The sequence below is a fragment of the Salvia splendens genome, unplaced genomic scaffold, assembly GCF_004379255.2.
Source record: "Salvia splendens isolate huo1 unplaced genomic scaffold, SspV2 ctg444, whole genome shotgun sequence".
NCBI classification, from domain to species: domain Eukaryota; kingdom Viridiplantae; phylum Streptophyta; class Magnoliopsida; order Lamiales; family Lamiaceae; genus Salvia; species Salvia splendens.
The window spans coordinates 1-15,828 of record NW_024599096.1 but is presented as its reverse complement, the minus strand read 5'-3'; the positions used below and the strand labels follow the sequence as shown (position 1 = coordinate 15,828).

The following is a 15,828-nucleotide window of genomic DNA, read 5'->3' as shown; positions in this document are numbered from 1 at the left end:
AATTCTCTAGAACAAAAGTAGAATTGTCTCAAAATATATGCATGAGGTATTGAGCTTTGGATCAATATTTATAGTATTAAATAATTTTTCAGGAGGCAATATTATATTTTTGCTTGACCTTATTTCTTATTTCTTACCCTAATAAAACAGAGACAAAAAAGAGATAATCATTATAGATGGGGCAAATTGCCAAAAAAAGTCAAGAAGTTTAGTAAAATTCTAATCAATCTTACAGTCTAAAAATAAGGCAATTAAAAGGTGATCAATTTGGTAATGAAACAATTTATTAATTTCTCTTTTCCAATAAATATGACATGTTTTCATTTTTGAATCGTTTCATTAAAAGTGACTTATTCTACTAAAACCAGTGTATTCCCAATGGTGAACTTCATAGATTTACAATAACAATTCTTAATATATATGTCCAAAAGTAATGATACATAGGAAATGTAAAGTATGTTACTATAACAACATATATACTCTAAGACAAAACAAAATGTAATATCAAATTAGATGAAGCAAATCAAACTAACAAGCAGATTTGTATAGAGTAGCACAATAGAGTGAATCACACAAATCAAACTAACAATGGCGGAATGCTCTGTTCGTTCCTGAAGAAATTATCGGGATCAACAACAGTTTTCACCCGAATCAGCCGATCAAAATTGCCTTTGAAATTTTTTATTTCCATTAAAGTTGTTGTGTAGAAAATTCATCCGGAAATATAATATATGATAGTCGAAGGACAGATTTGCAATTTTTGAAACTACTTGAAAAAAACTATTAAAAATCAGTTAAGAAACGAAGAGACACAATGCTTCGTGAAAACACGCAATGTTTCGTTTCAAACCTCTTCTTATATATCTTTTTCGGTTCAAAGTGGAATCGCAGAATCAACATACGAAACTTCTAAACCTGAATTGTATCCGATCAAATATTGGCAGAACCACCAAATTGATTTGATCTGAAAGTGTTATTCACGCCTTTCAGAATATCCAGTTGTTCACAATTCAGTAAATCTCCCTAACAAAGATCAAATCAATTTTTCTGAAGATGTCGAACAAGGAAATGACGAAGGAAGCAACGAAAGGTTTCGCAAAGTTGGACAAGTTTGCTGGCCAGGATTTCAGATGCTGGCAAAAGAAGATGCATTTCATGTTGACAAATCTGAAGGTCGTGTATGTTCTGAGTACTCCCATGCCCGAGGCTATTGAGAATGAAACTCTGGAACAAACAAGGAGGCGGATGAAGTGGGAGAACGACGACTACATATGTCGTGGTCACATCTTAAACGATATGTTTGATTCCCTTTTTGATGTGTATCAAAACGTAGAGTCTGCTAAAGAGTTGTGGGATTCCCTCGAAGCCAAATATATGGCAGAAGATGCCTCTAGCAAGAAATTTCTTGTTGGGAACTTTATTAACTATAAAATGGTGGATTCGAGGCATGTCATGGAACAATACAACGAATTGTTGAGGATATTGGGACAGTTTTCCCAATATGATATGAAAATGGATGAATCCATTTCTGTTTCTAGTATTATCGATAAACTGCCACCCTCTTGGAAGGATTTTAAAAATAATCTGAAACATAAGAAGGAGGAGTTGAATCTGGTCGAACTTGGAAGTGACTTCCAAATCGAACAGCCCATACGTGATATGGAAAAAAGGCTATGTCGGTAATGGTAAAACAATGGTTGGTTCTTCTGTGAACATGGTGGAAGAGGGTGAATCCTCCAAGACTGGTAAAAAGAAACGAACATTTCAAGGGAAACGAAAGTTTCAAGGAAACAACAGTAAGGCTGGGAATAAGAAGCCTAAACTGATGTGCTGGAAGTGTGGTAAATCCGGGCACTTCAAGAGGGATTGTAAGTCTGGAAACGGTGGAGGTAAAGGAAAGAACGAGGCTGGTACAAGTGGATCCAAGGATCCTGGAAAACAATCAGGTTCGTTTTATGTACCTAATGATCATTCTGTTGAGAATTATTATGCATCAATAATCTCTGAAGCACTCTATGTGCAGGATGATGATCTTTCGTGGTGGGTTGATTCGGGTGCAACATGTCATGTGTGCAAGGATCGTCAATGGTTCAAGGATTTCAAACCAATTGAAGATGGATCTTCGTTGAAGATGGGCAATGTTGCAACTGAACCAATAAAAGGAATAGGAACTGTTAGCCTAGTATTTACTTCTGGAAACTCTTTAGTTTTAAAAAATGTTGTATATGTACCTGGTATTCGTAAAAACTTAGTTTCTGGTATTGTATTAAATAATTGTGGCTATAAACAAGTTTTAGAAAGTGACAAATACATTCTGTCAAGACATGGTACTTTTATTGGATTCGGTTACGTATGTAGTATGTTTAAGTTGAATCTAGATGTTTCTTTTGTTAATAATTCTGTTTGCATGACTTCTACTAGTTCTAGTAATCAAGTTAGTAAATCAGAATTTAGGACATGTGCATTACAAGAGATTGAAAGATATGTCGAAAATGAGTTTAATACCAGCTTTTGATTTGAATGTTGAAAGGTGTAAAACTTGCATGTTAACTAAAATTACTCGACAACCTTTCAATAAAATTATCAGTAAAGATACTAAGGTATTAGAACTTATACACAGTGATTTGTGTGATTTTCATTCGACTTCATCACTGGTAATAAAAAGTATGTAGTTACTTTTATTGATGATGCTACAAGATATTGCCATATCTATTTGTGCCATTCAAAAGATGAAGCTCATGATAAATTTAAAATCTTCAAAGAAGGTGTAGAGCTCCATTATGGTGTGAAGATTAAAGTTCTTCGCACTGATAGGGGAGGTGAGTATTATGATCCAGTATATTTCGAGTCTACTGGAATAGTACATCAGACCACTGCTTCATATACACCACAACAAAATGGTGTAGCGGAAAGAAAGAATAGAACATTGAAAGAAATGGTTAATTCAATATTGTGCTATTCTGGCCTAAGTGAAGGATTTTGGGGTGAGGCTATGTTAACAGTCTGTTATTTATTGAACAAAGTTCCTAATAAAAGGAACAAGATAACCCCTTATGAACTTTGGCATAAGAAACCACCAAAACTGAGTTATCTCAGATTCTCAGAGTTTGGAGTTGTCGGGCTGTGGTAAGACTAACTGACCCTAAAATAAAAACCATAGGTCAAAGAGGTATAGATTGTGTATTTCTTGGCTATCCTGAAGATTCTGCCTGCTATAGGTTCTATGTCATAGAACCTAATGACTACGTATCCGTGCACTCTATTATTGAGTCAAGAGATGCTAATTTTGGCAATGAGGATAGATTCACGTCTTTACTTAAACCTGGAGGCATGATTGGAAGCTCTAGTAACTGTGATGTGACTAACAAAGTGACTAATACACCGCCTGAGGCTGGGAGGAGTAGTAGAGCAAGAAAAGCTAAGTCTTTTGGTGATAATTTCCAATTGTACTTGGTAGAAGGATCAAGGAATAAAATTAACTTTCAATATCAATATTGTTTTAATATTGATGATGATCCAAGGACTTACAAAGAAGCTATGGCATCGAGGGATGCTGCATTTTGGAAAGATGCAATCCAATATGAGATGGATTCTATTTTACTAATTTTGCTTTAAAATTCATCTCGCACATTGAAAATAGTAGTATATTCTTGTGATACGTAAGATAGTTCCTCTAAGTCATGGACACCACTTCGAGTTCTGATTTGCAATCTCTTATTTTTGGCGCAATATATGATTGGCGGGATCTGGGATTCGTGCTCTGGGGTGATGATCACTTGCGGCTTTGGAGTAGAATCCAGAGGCAAATCTCAGATTCCAAATGGAAAACAATAGGATTGAAGAAAAGGAAGAGTTGATTTGGGTGTAGACATGGTTGGAAATGGAAGAGTAGTTGTTGAATTGTTGGGATAGGCATTCAAGGAAATCATCAGTAGATACTTCTTGTGAGCATGAAACATTAATGAGAAGAAGGATTAAAGTGATGGTGAAAAAACTTGCCTTCATAGCTGAGATATGTCTTAATTTTGGTCACAAGCATAAGTCAATCACAAAAAGAATTAAAGTTAAGGTACATTTATTATCTTTCGGGTGGAAAGAGTTGGGATGAGAGGAATGAGCATATTATAGTACTAAGTTCCAAAATCTAATTAATAAAAGTAATGATTAAAAATTTAGTGGTTCAGACATATTGCCACTGTTTCGACCACTGAAACTTTATGCCATATATTTTTGCTTGTTAATTGTCATTGATGTATTGATATTTTAAGGCAAAGCACATGTAGAGGTTATTGTGCTAATGATACAATTAGATTCATTAGGCCTTAATTTAACAATTGATATTTTAAGGCAAAGCACATGTAGAGGTTATTGTGCTAATGATACAATTAGATTCATTAGGCCTTAATTTAACAAATTTTGTTATATTAGGTACTTGGTACTAATTCATTTTGTTTCATTAGGTCTTTTTATAAATATATTGATATTGCATGTTATAATCAACTTGTAAATTTTTCATATTTCCAGTTATTATTTAGTCAATAATATTGCAACTGAATTGTCTTCAAAATATATAAGAGATAAAAAAATTAATTAATAGGAAAGGTGAATTAAAATTTGAAGTCGTTAAATAAAAATCCAATTAAATAACTTCTTAAATAACAATACATTTGTATAAGGACTTAATGGAATAAAAATTATAAATAGACCTAATAAAACAAAAAAATTATAGAAAGATCTAATAAAATAATATTTATTAGTACAATGAATTCTAGATGGGTTCTGCCATATTTTAATAACCATCATGGAATAAAATAAGATATAAAATCAAATTAAATAAACCAATGTTGAGCTGTCATAAAAGTTAGTCAATTTTAGTTGTTCAAATTTCAAACTCAATCAATAATGCATTGGAAAAATATTACAATGTTCCAAAAGATATACACAAATATCTTAAAGATAAAGTATACATAAATAAATAATTGCTTAACTTGTGGACATATGCCTACAACAAACATGGTTACACGGCAAACTCCAATAGATTGAATAATGAAACTAACCATGAAAAACTTGTAAATGCCTTTCCTACTCTTCACAATTTAGACCGTTTTAACCCACCGGGGGATTCAAAGATGATCGATGTGTGTTGTGTAAAAAAGAATCGAAACCTATCGAAAAATAGTCGTGTTTTATTGCAAGCCTTCTACTAAGTAGCCTACGGTACCATTGTTGTCAGTGTTCGAACATTTCCACCTGCTTCCCCAAGAAGCGGATGATGTGTTTGCTTGCGTTCATCGACATTTATATATTGTATATCATAAATACATACTCCGTCCGTCCCTCAAAATTTGTCACTTATTTCCTTTTTCGTCCGTCCCTAAAAATTTGTCACCTTTCACTTTTACTATTTATTGCAAACCTATAGAGGAAGGACTCACATTTTAAGAGAAGGAGAGAGTAATATACTTACATGTATATTGAATAAATTTATAATATAATATTTTATAATGGTACTGTGGTGTATCGTATGGAAATTCAGCACAGAGTACATTTTTGGCATACTGAATTTTGGCACGATATCGATATTTAAATTAGTACGGCCAAAAATTCTAAATACCAAGTATCAGTAAGATAATGATATGATTTTTACTCATGAATTTTCCATATGATATATAGTATGGCAATTTCGGTACAGTACATATGACGATCCACCCTATCAATTTAGGTTTCTTCCAAATTATACAATCATTCACCAAGAACATCCACTATGGTATGTGCTATCATATAGTCATACCACATAATTGTCACATTGATGCACTATTTATTAGCACTAAAAATACCTGCAAGTTTACAGGGTAGAACTAGTATAGTGTTAAGAGCCTCTCGCTCTCAACTCGCCTACAACCACGAATTGCAGCGAACACGCAAACTCCGGTGTCCGGGTTCGGATCGTCGGTCACAGGCGATCGGCTGTGTGCGGGATTCTTCCCGTCAGGCAGTCGTCGTCTAGGGTTCAAGATGATAGCGAGAAGTTGGGCCAATAATAATTTTCATTCATAATCTGTTGTGAACGACAAAGGCCTATTTATATTCTATGGACCCTAGGTTTGGTTCGACCTAATCCTACATCGGGAAATAACCAACAAGAAAACCCGAAGGAGCTTATAATTGCGCTCGAATTAATTACAAAATAAATAATAAAAAGACTCCCAAAATAAAGGACTAAGATTCGACTAATACCACAAATAAAGACTAACTAATTAACTAATTATGGAAAGAACTACTTGTCGACGAAGTCGCCGAACCTCTTCGGAGGCCTTGCGTTCCTCGTCGGCTTCGTCTTCGCGATGGATGCTTTCTCTCGTACTTCCTTCGCTCGCCTAACCTGCTCCTCGACGGTCTCCTGCACTTCTCGTACTTCTTCTAACTCCTCCGTCTCGTGGACTACTGCCCCTACTGCTGGCTCGCGATCAGATCGCAGCGGCTCCGCCGGCTCCACTGGCGGATCATGACTGAGATACGGGGGGTCCGTATCATATAGCTAAAGGTCAGTACCGGAATATCGAACACAGGGAATAAGATTGCAACTGGCTATCATATACTAAGCGTCATATACTATCTAGAGACATGGAGTTTTGGGTTTTAGTTTTATAAACTAGACATAAATATAAACACATATAAAAACAAAACAATACAAAGCAGGCTAAAATGTGCAGGTCCACTACAAACTCGCATCCTTGCACCCTCAATCTCGTTTGCATCGCCATATGAGTGCAAATTAAAGTCGCGCCATTCCCCACAAACACCCGAAAAGGTCGAATCGGGGACAAGGCCAGATGTAGGCTCTCCGCTATGGTCGGGTGTAAGAAATCACGGTCACTCCCTGTGTCGACCAGAATACAAACCTCGCGATCATGGATGTGCCCCAACACCTTAAGGGGTCGAGATCGCCTTCCCCACATCCAGCGAGTGTATATGTGCAATCTCCGACTGTAGTTCGTTGTCCCTCACATCACCGTTACCCTCGTCAGATAGTGACTCTTCCTCATCCGCGTAGCAGAGCATACGTTGCTTACACACGTGAACTATCACCCATTTTTCTGGACAGTGCCAACAGAGTCCCAGCCGTGAACGCTCAGACTTCTCTGCCTAGGACACCCTGATGGCTGGGCTGCGCGTCTGCTCCTTTAAATGCTGTTGTGGTCCCACCGGCAGGCCCTGCACGGCACCCTGTGCAGCTGACGGCTGGGGGCCTAATGGGGTTGCCGACGGTCGGTTGTCGCGCCCCTGCCACGTTCGTCGTTGAAAACCGGAAGGGGACTGACCAAGGTTACGGTCAGGTTGGGAGTCCTCCAACTCCAAGGACAGTGCCATGGCCGCCGCTAGAGATCTCGGTCGGCGGAGTGTAACCCGCTCCTGCATATCCGGCTTAAGGCCTGCCACATATAACGTAAAAAGTTTTGCCTCCAGGACACCCTGAACCCGATATAGGTACCTCTCAAATGTATCATGGTATTCCAGTACTGTTCCCGTCTGGGTCAGCTTCGCGATTAGCCCGAAGTAATCTTTGAAGCTCTGTCTGTCGAAGCGATGACGAACATTCTCCAAAAATTCCTGCCACGTGACAAAATCATTGTTGGCACAGTAGTTAAACACCCATTCCGATGCTGGTGGGTCGAATAGCATGACAGCGTAATGAAGGCGCTGAGCCTCCGGCATCATAACATGGTCAAAATAGTAGTGAACCCTGGAGATCTAGTTCGTCGCGTCGGTGCCATCGAATCTTGGTGGCTTCATCGATACCTGATTCCTATCAAACGCGCCAGAAGATGATTGATATCGATGAGGCGGATCCCAACACGTCACCGGCCTGTCGAATTGTTGCGGAACACTTCCGAATTGAGGCCTAACGTAGCGATTCCCTGGTGCATCCCAGGCCGAACCCCACCTGCCCCTTTCATCGCGGTGCTCCCGGTCCTCCATCGCACCCTGGCGAAAGCCGCCAGTAGGGTTTCGTGCGCGGTACCCCATATCTCCCGAATTCCGTCTCCTGAACTCCTCAAACCCACCATCGTCTGTCTCAACAAACCCCAGAGGGGGTTCCGTTTCCCGCGTCACAGGTGGATCCATACTCTCGAATCTGCGATCCGTTTCATCCCGCCACTGATCAAATTTATTCATCTGCTCCAGTAAGCGCTCCAACCTTCTATTCACCGTGTCCTCCTGGTGTGGATCACCGTTTGGGCGACCCTCCAAATCTTCCCCGTCGATCGGTTGACGTTGAAAAACATCATTACGACGGATTGTGAAATTCTGACGGCGCGAAGCCCCACTTGCGAAAGAATTCGGGCGAGGACCGCCCCATGCTGACTTCCCGTTATTGTGGAATCGACTCATGAGTACGTCGATGAAAGCACCAGATGTTAAGAGCCTCTCGCTCTCAACTCGCCTACAACCACGAATTGCAGCGAACACGCAAACTCCGGCGTCCGGGTTTGGATCGTCGGTCACAGGCGATCGGCTGTGTGCGGGATTCTTCCCGTCAGGCAGTCGTCGTCTAGGGTTCAAGATGATAGCGAGAAGTTGGGCCAATAATAATTTTCATTCATAATCTGTTATGAACGGCAAAGGCCTATTTATATTCTATGGACCCTAGGTTTGGTTCGACCTAATCCTACATCGGGAAAGAACCAACAAGAAAACCCGACGGAGCTTATAATTGCGCTCGAATTAATTACAAAATAAATAATAAAAAGACTCCCAAAATAAAGGACTAAGATTCGACTAATACCACAAATAAAGACTAACTAATTAACTAATTATGGAAAGAACTACTTGTCGACGAAGTCGCCGAACCTCTTCGGAGGCCTTGCGTTCCTCGTCGGCTTCATCTTCGCGATGGATGCTTCCTCTCGTACTTCCTTCGCTCGCCTAACCTGCTCCTCGACGGTCTCCTGCACTTCTCGTACTTCTTCTAACTCCTCCGTCTCGTGGACTACTGCCCCTACTGCTGGCTCGCGATCAGATCGCAGCGGCTCCGCCGGCTCCACTGGCGGATCATGACTGAGATACGGGGGGTCCGTATCATATAGCTAAAGGTCAGTACCGGAATATCGAACACAGGGAATAAGATTGCAACTGGCTATCATATACTAAGCGTCATATACTATCTAGAGACATGGAGTTTTGAGTTTTAGTTTTATAAACTAGACATAAATATAAACAAATATAAAAACAAAACAATACAAAGCAAGCTAAAGAAAGTAGAGTTTTAGGATCCAACTACTACGATCTAGTGATGATTAATCTCACAGAACTTTTACCTTTATGTGTCTCCAGGATTATTAGCAAAGTCGCGATTTTCAGATAAGCCCTCTCTCAAGTGCACTTATCCAGTAGATTAGACTTTAACTATCAAAGTCTCCTTCAAATAGATTTAGATTCTAACTCCTTAAGTTCCTAAGACTCAAGTCCTCACAAAGGGTCCCCTCTCTCGAGTGCAGATAAACCTATGTGTTGTACTCGTTCCTTTTACCACGTAAAACTAGCTATATCTCGATTAATCTAGTTAGATGGACATAGTTCTAAAGTTGGCCAGACAAAAGAACAATAAAAGCACAAGAACAAGCAAAATAATCACAAGAGCTAGAAAAAGGTTCAATTCAATAAATCAAAACATATTCATAATAGTTTTCACCAAAAAATCTACAAATGATGTTTAACTACTCATAGACAATTAGTAAAAACAAAAATAAAAGTACGAAAGAAATTGATAAAACCCAAGGTTGAATCTTCTATCTTCAGTCTTTTCTTGCCTGGATCTGCAGAGTTCCGCTCCAATGGAAGATGGATGAATTATGTGTGGAAGATGGAATGAAAGAATGTGTAGAGAGGGAAGGATTGGAGGCTCTGAGATGGAGGGATGGAAGAAGGTGTAGAGATGGAGAAGGATTGAAGGCTCTGAGATGGAGGGATGGAAAAAAGGTGTAGAGATGGAGATAGAGATGAGAAGAATTGAAGGCTCTGAGATGGAGATTATGAATTAGGTTTGGTTATTTATAGGCGGAGAAAGGTTTATGTTTAATGATTTTCGTGCCCTACAAATAAATGGGAGAGATTTGGGCAACAATTTATTTTATTCCTTGAATTTCCGCCTATATTTTCGTCAGTTTTGACTGCACTGCGCAATGTTCGTAGAATGGTCATAACTTTTTCTGCAGAACTTCGATTGAGACGTTCAACGTGTCCACACGAAGCTCTTTCGAAGACGAAGAGAATGGCATGCAGTAAGAACTGATTGGATTTCAAAATCTCTGGCAGAATGGGCTCGAACAGAGGCTGCTGCACTTTGGCTTTTTTCATTTTTTTATCTTTTTCCATCATTTATCAACAAAAACGTCAAAAATACCAAATGTATAACATATGCAATTTAAGAACATAATTTGCATGATTGACATTTAAAACAAGTCAAATCTGGTACTTAAAAACATGCAAAATATGTGTTTGTCACACATCAGCAACTGCGTCAATTTTAACTTCTTCCAAACTTCCTTGACTATAACATTAGCTCACTTTTAATAGATTTCACTATCAGAGCATCTCCAAGGGGTGAGGTAAATGGAGAGTTAAAGTTATATAACTACCATATTAACCTTTTTTTCATAAAAAATCATTCTCCAAGGGGAGATGTATTTGAGAAGACATTATACCTTTTTTTCCATTTTAAAGAGCTATCTTTACCTCTCCATCAATGGAGGGGTAAAATTTTATAACTACCATATTTGTCTTCTTTTCATGAAAAATCATTCTCTAAGGGAGAAGGTATTTGAGAATGTATCACACTTTATGTTTTTTAATGCATTTTGTACTATTATTTTATGTTTAAAAAATCATTTACCTTTCTATATACCTTTTTCTTTGGAACATGTTTCTTTTTGGAAGGGTATATTTCACTTTTTAAAGAAGTATATAGATGATATACCTCTTTTATTTACCCTTCCTTGTTGCTTGTTGGAGATGCTCTTACAAATCTAATTTTTACTACCTATACAGGCACATATGATCTATGTCTCTCCAACGGTTGATGTTGTTAGATACTCCCTCCTTCTCCAGTAATTGTCTTATAGTTGACCGGTGCAGATTTTTTAAAAATTGTTTGACTATATTATGAAAAATAGGAGGAAAAAATTAGTGGAATATGAATATTACTTTTATATATTAATTTCAAATATATTATGAATAGAATGAAGTTAGTTATGAATAATGAATATAGTGAATCAAACCAATAATTCAAACAAAATATATAGTAAAATAGATACACAGTATGACACAACGAGATACAAATACATATACAAGATGACAAAAATAGGCATCAAACAAAAATACATAAGAGAGTACAATATAAGAAAATTATTGAGTATTTGCGTTACAAATTTTATTATCTATATTTTCTTCTAAAGTGAATCACACACAAATGCAATGGCGGAATGCTCTGTTCGTTTCCTGAAGAATTCTCGGGATCAACAACAGTTTAACCCGAACAAGGCGATCAAAATTGCCTTTAAAATATCTCTTCCCCAAACGCTAGCCTGAGCATAGCTCGTGTTACCCACAACGTTGTTGACTCCAAGGTCAAGATCTCTGTAGTTGAGATACGCTTCTCTAGGCCGACTCGAGACAAAAGGAGTTAAGTATTTGTCAAACCTCCTAGTCCAACTTATGTACTTGTCTGACTTCTGAGCATCATCTTTTCCCCAAAATACTATATGGTGAATTTTGTACAAGTTCCCCGCCCTGTGCGGAAAAGGAATGGCGGATTCAGAAATCTCCGCCATTCTTCCACCGTACGGGGAAATAATGAGGGATGCGCCCGCAGCCTCCTCTTCGCTAAACAGCCTCCACATGCCTTCCAGCCCATGTTCGGGAATGGGTTTCTGCACGTAATTCGATTTTCCTTTGAGGTTTGTGACGCTGCGTTGAGTTCTGTTGAGCAACACCTCCTTCGGAGAATCAATGGGGAAACCGTAGTGGAATAGGATTGATCGGATCCAGCTCGTTTCGATGCAGTCTTCTCTGACCAGCCCGAGTTCGGGGAAGTGTTCTTGCACCAGTGGAAGGAGTCTGTCGATTCCACCTAGGAAGAGTGAGAAGAAGGAAACGGTGATTGTGTTCGCCTTGGCTACCGTGATTCCGATGATCAAATCTTTGTCGAGTTCGGAAGCTACGTATTGCCAGCGGTGAAAGAGTTGAGTAGCATTTTGCTCTAGTGTTCTAGCAATGTTGAAAACAGTGACTGTTTCTGGAACATCTACCAGTTGTACCTGTCGGAATCATTCGGAATCATTCAGCCCATAAAAAAAAAATAGTTCATCGGTGTTACATTATAAGTCCCAATTTTTTATTTTAGAACGTGTTGTACTATATTAAACTGATATACCAAAATAATTCTCATTTTATTATATAGTCATTATATCCTATTAACTCATTTTACTTATATTTTATACAGTCTCTTTCCCTGAAAATTTATCACTTATTTTTATTTTTATCCGTCCTCAAAAATTTATCACCTTTCACATTTATTATTTTTGATAGTGGACTCTATATTCCACTAACTCATTTCCACTCATAATTTATTTAAAATTAATAGTATATAAAAATAGGACTCACGTTCCACTAATTTTTTCAACCTACTTATTATTATATTTCTTAAAATCTATGTCAGATTAAATGATGATGGATTATTAGGGACAGGAAGTATTAATAAAGTACTAACATACAAAGTATAAAAAGGACACAAAGTTTGGACACATTATATATTTTATTAAATCATGAAAAGTAAACGGTTCTGTATAGATTTCGTGTAATACCTTCCAAGCAACTATGACGCCGAAGCTAGCACCTCCGCCGCCTCTGATTGCCCAGAACAGAGCCTCGCCCATTGATTTTCTATCAAGAATCCTGCCGTTAACATCGATTATTCTTGCATCGATAACTTGATCAGCCGCTAAGCCATATTTCCTCATCAACGTTCCGTAGCCACCTCCGCTGAAGTGCCGCCGATGCCAATCGTTGTACAAACGCCACCAGGAAACGCAAGAATCGGGCTTTTCTCTGCGATCCTGTAGTATAAAGAACCAGTGGTTCGCGCCGATTCAACCCACGCCGTCTTCTCGCCAACATCGATAGTTATTTCACTGAATTTGATCAAATCGATGATCACAAACGGGACCTGTGATACGTAAGATAGCCCCTCGAAGTCATGGCCGCCGCTTCGGGTTCTGATCTGCATGCCCTCTCTTTGGCACAGTATATGACTGGCGGGATCTGGGATCGTGTTCTGGGTGATGATCACTTGTGGCTTGGAGCGGAATCCGAGGCGAATCTCAGATTTTGAAGGGAAATTTGCAAGATTGAGGAAAAGAAAGTTGATTGGGTGTAGACATGGTTGGAAATGAAAGAGTAGTTGTTGAATTGTTGGAGAGACATTCAAGAAGTCATGAGTAGATATTGCTTGTGTGGATGAAATATTAATCACAAGAAGAATTAAAGTGATGGTGGGAAAGCTTGTCTTCATAGTTGAGAGATGATCTTGATTTGTGTTTCAAGCATGAATCAATCATATAAAGTGGTGTGAGATTTATAATTTAGGATTGAAAGAGTTGGGATGGAAGAAACAAGGAGATAATTCATTGAAGTAAATAGGTCATGTAGTGGAATTGTCAAATAAGATTGAGTTAAAGTAAAATATAATTAAATAAAGGAAATTGAGTTGTCGTATGTGGAATAAAATTGGTTTAATGTTAAATCGAATTAAATAAAGTAAACTGAGTTGTCGTGTTCAAAGTCAAACAATAGTTCATTATGCATAGTAGAAAAAATTTGAATAATTTTCCAAATTTGTCATGTTTACAGCATACTAGCTAGCCACTGGAGATCTATATAAATGAAGTAATAATTAAATCTAATTGTATAGTAAATAACTATTGTTATCTCCATCTGCCATTAATTATCACAAGTTGAGATTAAATATAAAACACATGATATCATCTTCTAGTTTTAAAATGAAGTTTCATATACTATTTTATAGGGTTATAGGGTACTGTTAGGTTGAGATTTTTTAGCTTAATTGAGAATTGAAATGCATTTTCAGCCACTCATCCACAACATTTTCGAAATGTGAACTGCAAGTAGATTTATGTCAACTTGGGGGTATTATCGTCAATAGTCTGCACATCAAATGTCACAACTTATAGTTGACATTATATGTGTATAGTTGACATGAATTGTATATGTAGTTGACATTTATATGTGTGTAGTTGACATGGATTGTATACATAGTTGACATGGATTGTACACATAGTTGACATGAATTGTATATGTAGTTGACAAAAAAAAACTCACTCCAGACGAGAGTGAGGTAGGAGACCTTCCAACACATTCTCATAATTTGTAGTTTCACCTTCTCTACCAATCATCCATCCCAAATTCAACTTCAATAAATTTGGGTTGTTAGATAGATTTGCTATTTCAGCCTCTTCCTTGTTACGAACCCTTTCAAGGTTATCAATTCTCAGTTCTCCTTTGAGACAATTCAAACTTCCGAGCCCTTCAATTTTGTAGCCATTCTTGTCGCCCACCCTATTTTTTAAAACATCTTCAAGTTTTTTTAAAACATCTTCCCTATTCCCAATTTCGGACTTGATCAGGAGAAGTCAATCCTTTTAGGATTTTATTGAAAAGACTGAGTGGATCAAAATTTCGAGAAACATGCACCCAAATATGTGATCCAAACAGATTCTCGTGTTTGAGAAGATGGAAGACTTTCCTATCAAAGTTGTCTTCCCCAATCCTCCCATTCCCACAATGGCAAGGATAGAAATACGTTCATCAGTTGTGATACAAGCGGTAAGCTGTTCAACTATTTCTGACATCATTTCATCTCTTCCAATAAATATTGGATCAAGACTGAATGAGTCAGTTTCACGGAGCATTATAAACCAAAGCGGCACAGCCCGTTCGCCAGGGTGTTAATGGATCCCAAATTCTCATTGATTTGTTGGATTCGAAGAGCCATTTTTCAAGAACGTGAAATATGAAAGCAGAATGAGAAGCATGAACAATACCTTTTGTTTCATGGGTTTGTTGGCAATCACAGCCTTGCTTTGTTTGGAGAGTTGATGATATTTGATTTCATCCAAAACGTTTGTCAGCATCGAACCCTACGTTTCCAAGCCTCGTGAGCCACTTCTTGACTGCCTCACCGGAGATGGAAACCATCTCTCAAGAATTTCTGGATCATGTCCAGATTCTCAATTAACTCTTCTGCTTTATTGCTGAAACCTCGAACAAGTGAGACCTGATCCCTGGAATACTCAATGAGGTTTTGAAGTAGAACTTGAAGTATGGCAGCGGCGGCAGCTTCTTCCATTCTTTGTGATGAGAACTGTTTCAGAGCGAAGGCTTAGGGTTTAGGAACAGAAATGAATAATTGGTGCAAAGAGAGAAAGAGAGAGCTAAAGGTAAAGAACTGGATAAGATATGCAAGCTGAAGAGCTTCTCATCCCATGTAAGCTCTTCAGCCATGTATTCTAATATGCTTTTCTTTTTCTTATATTTCCATTCTTACCGACAACTTTCTTTGTTTAGTATTTACTAATTTAGTTGGGGTTTGAAAATCAAATAAACATAATACCTTCATCTTTTAAAAATAGCAACTATTTTTATTTTACTCCAACTACTATGAATAAAAACTTTCTATTTGGAAAACTTTTTTCCCTCTAAAATGCAACCACTTTATTTTAAAAAAGCATACTTCATTAAAAAAAGTACATA

The 15,828-nt window shown here is 37.9% G+C and overlaps 1 pseudogene; it reads right to left on the bottom strand.

Annotated features, from left to right (window-relative positions):
• Nucleotides 1-577: 577 nt before the first annotated feature.
• LOC121790231 lies at nucleotides 578-13,570 on the bottom strand (annotated as a pseudogene).
• Between the last annotated feature and the right edge of the window lie 2,258 nt (nucleotides 13,571-15,828).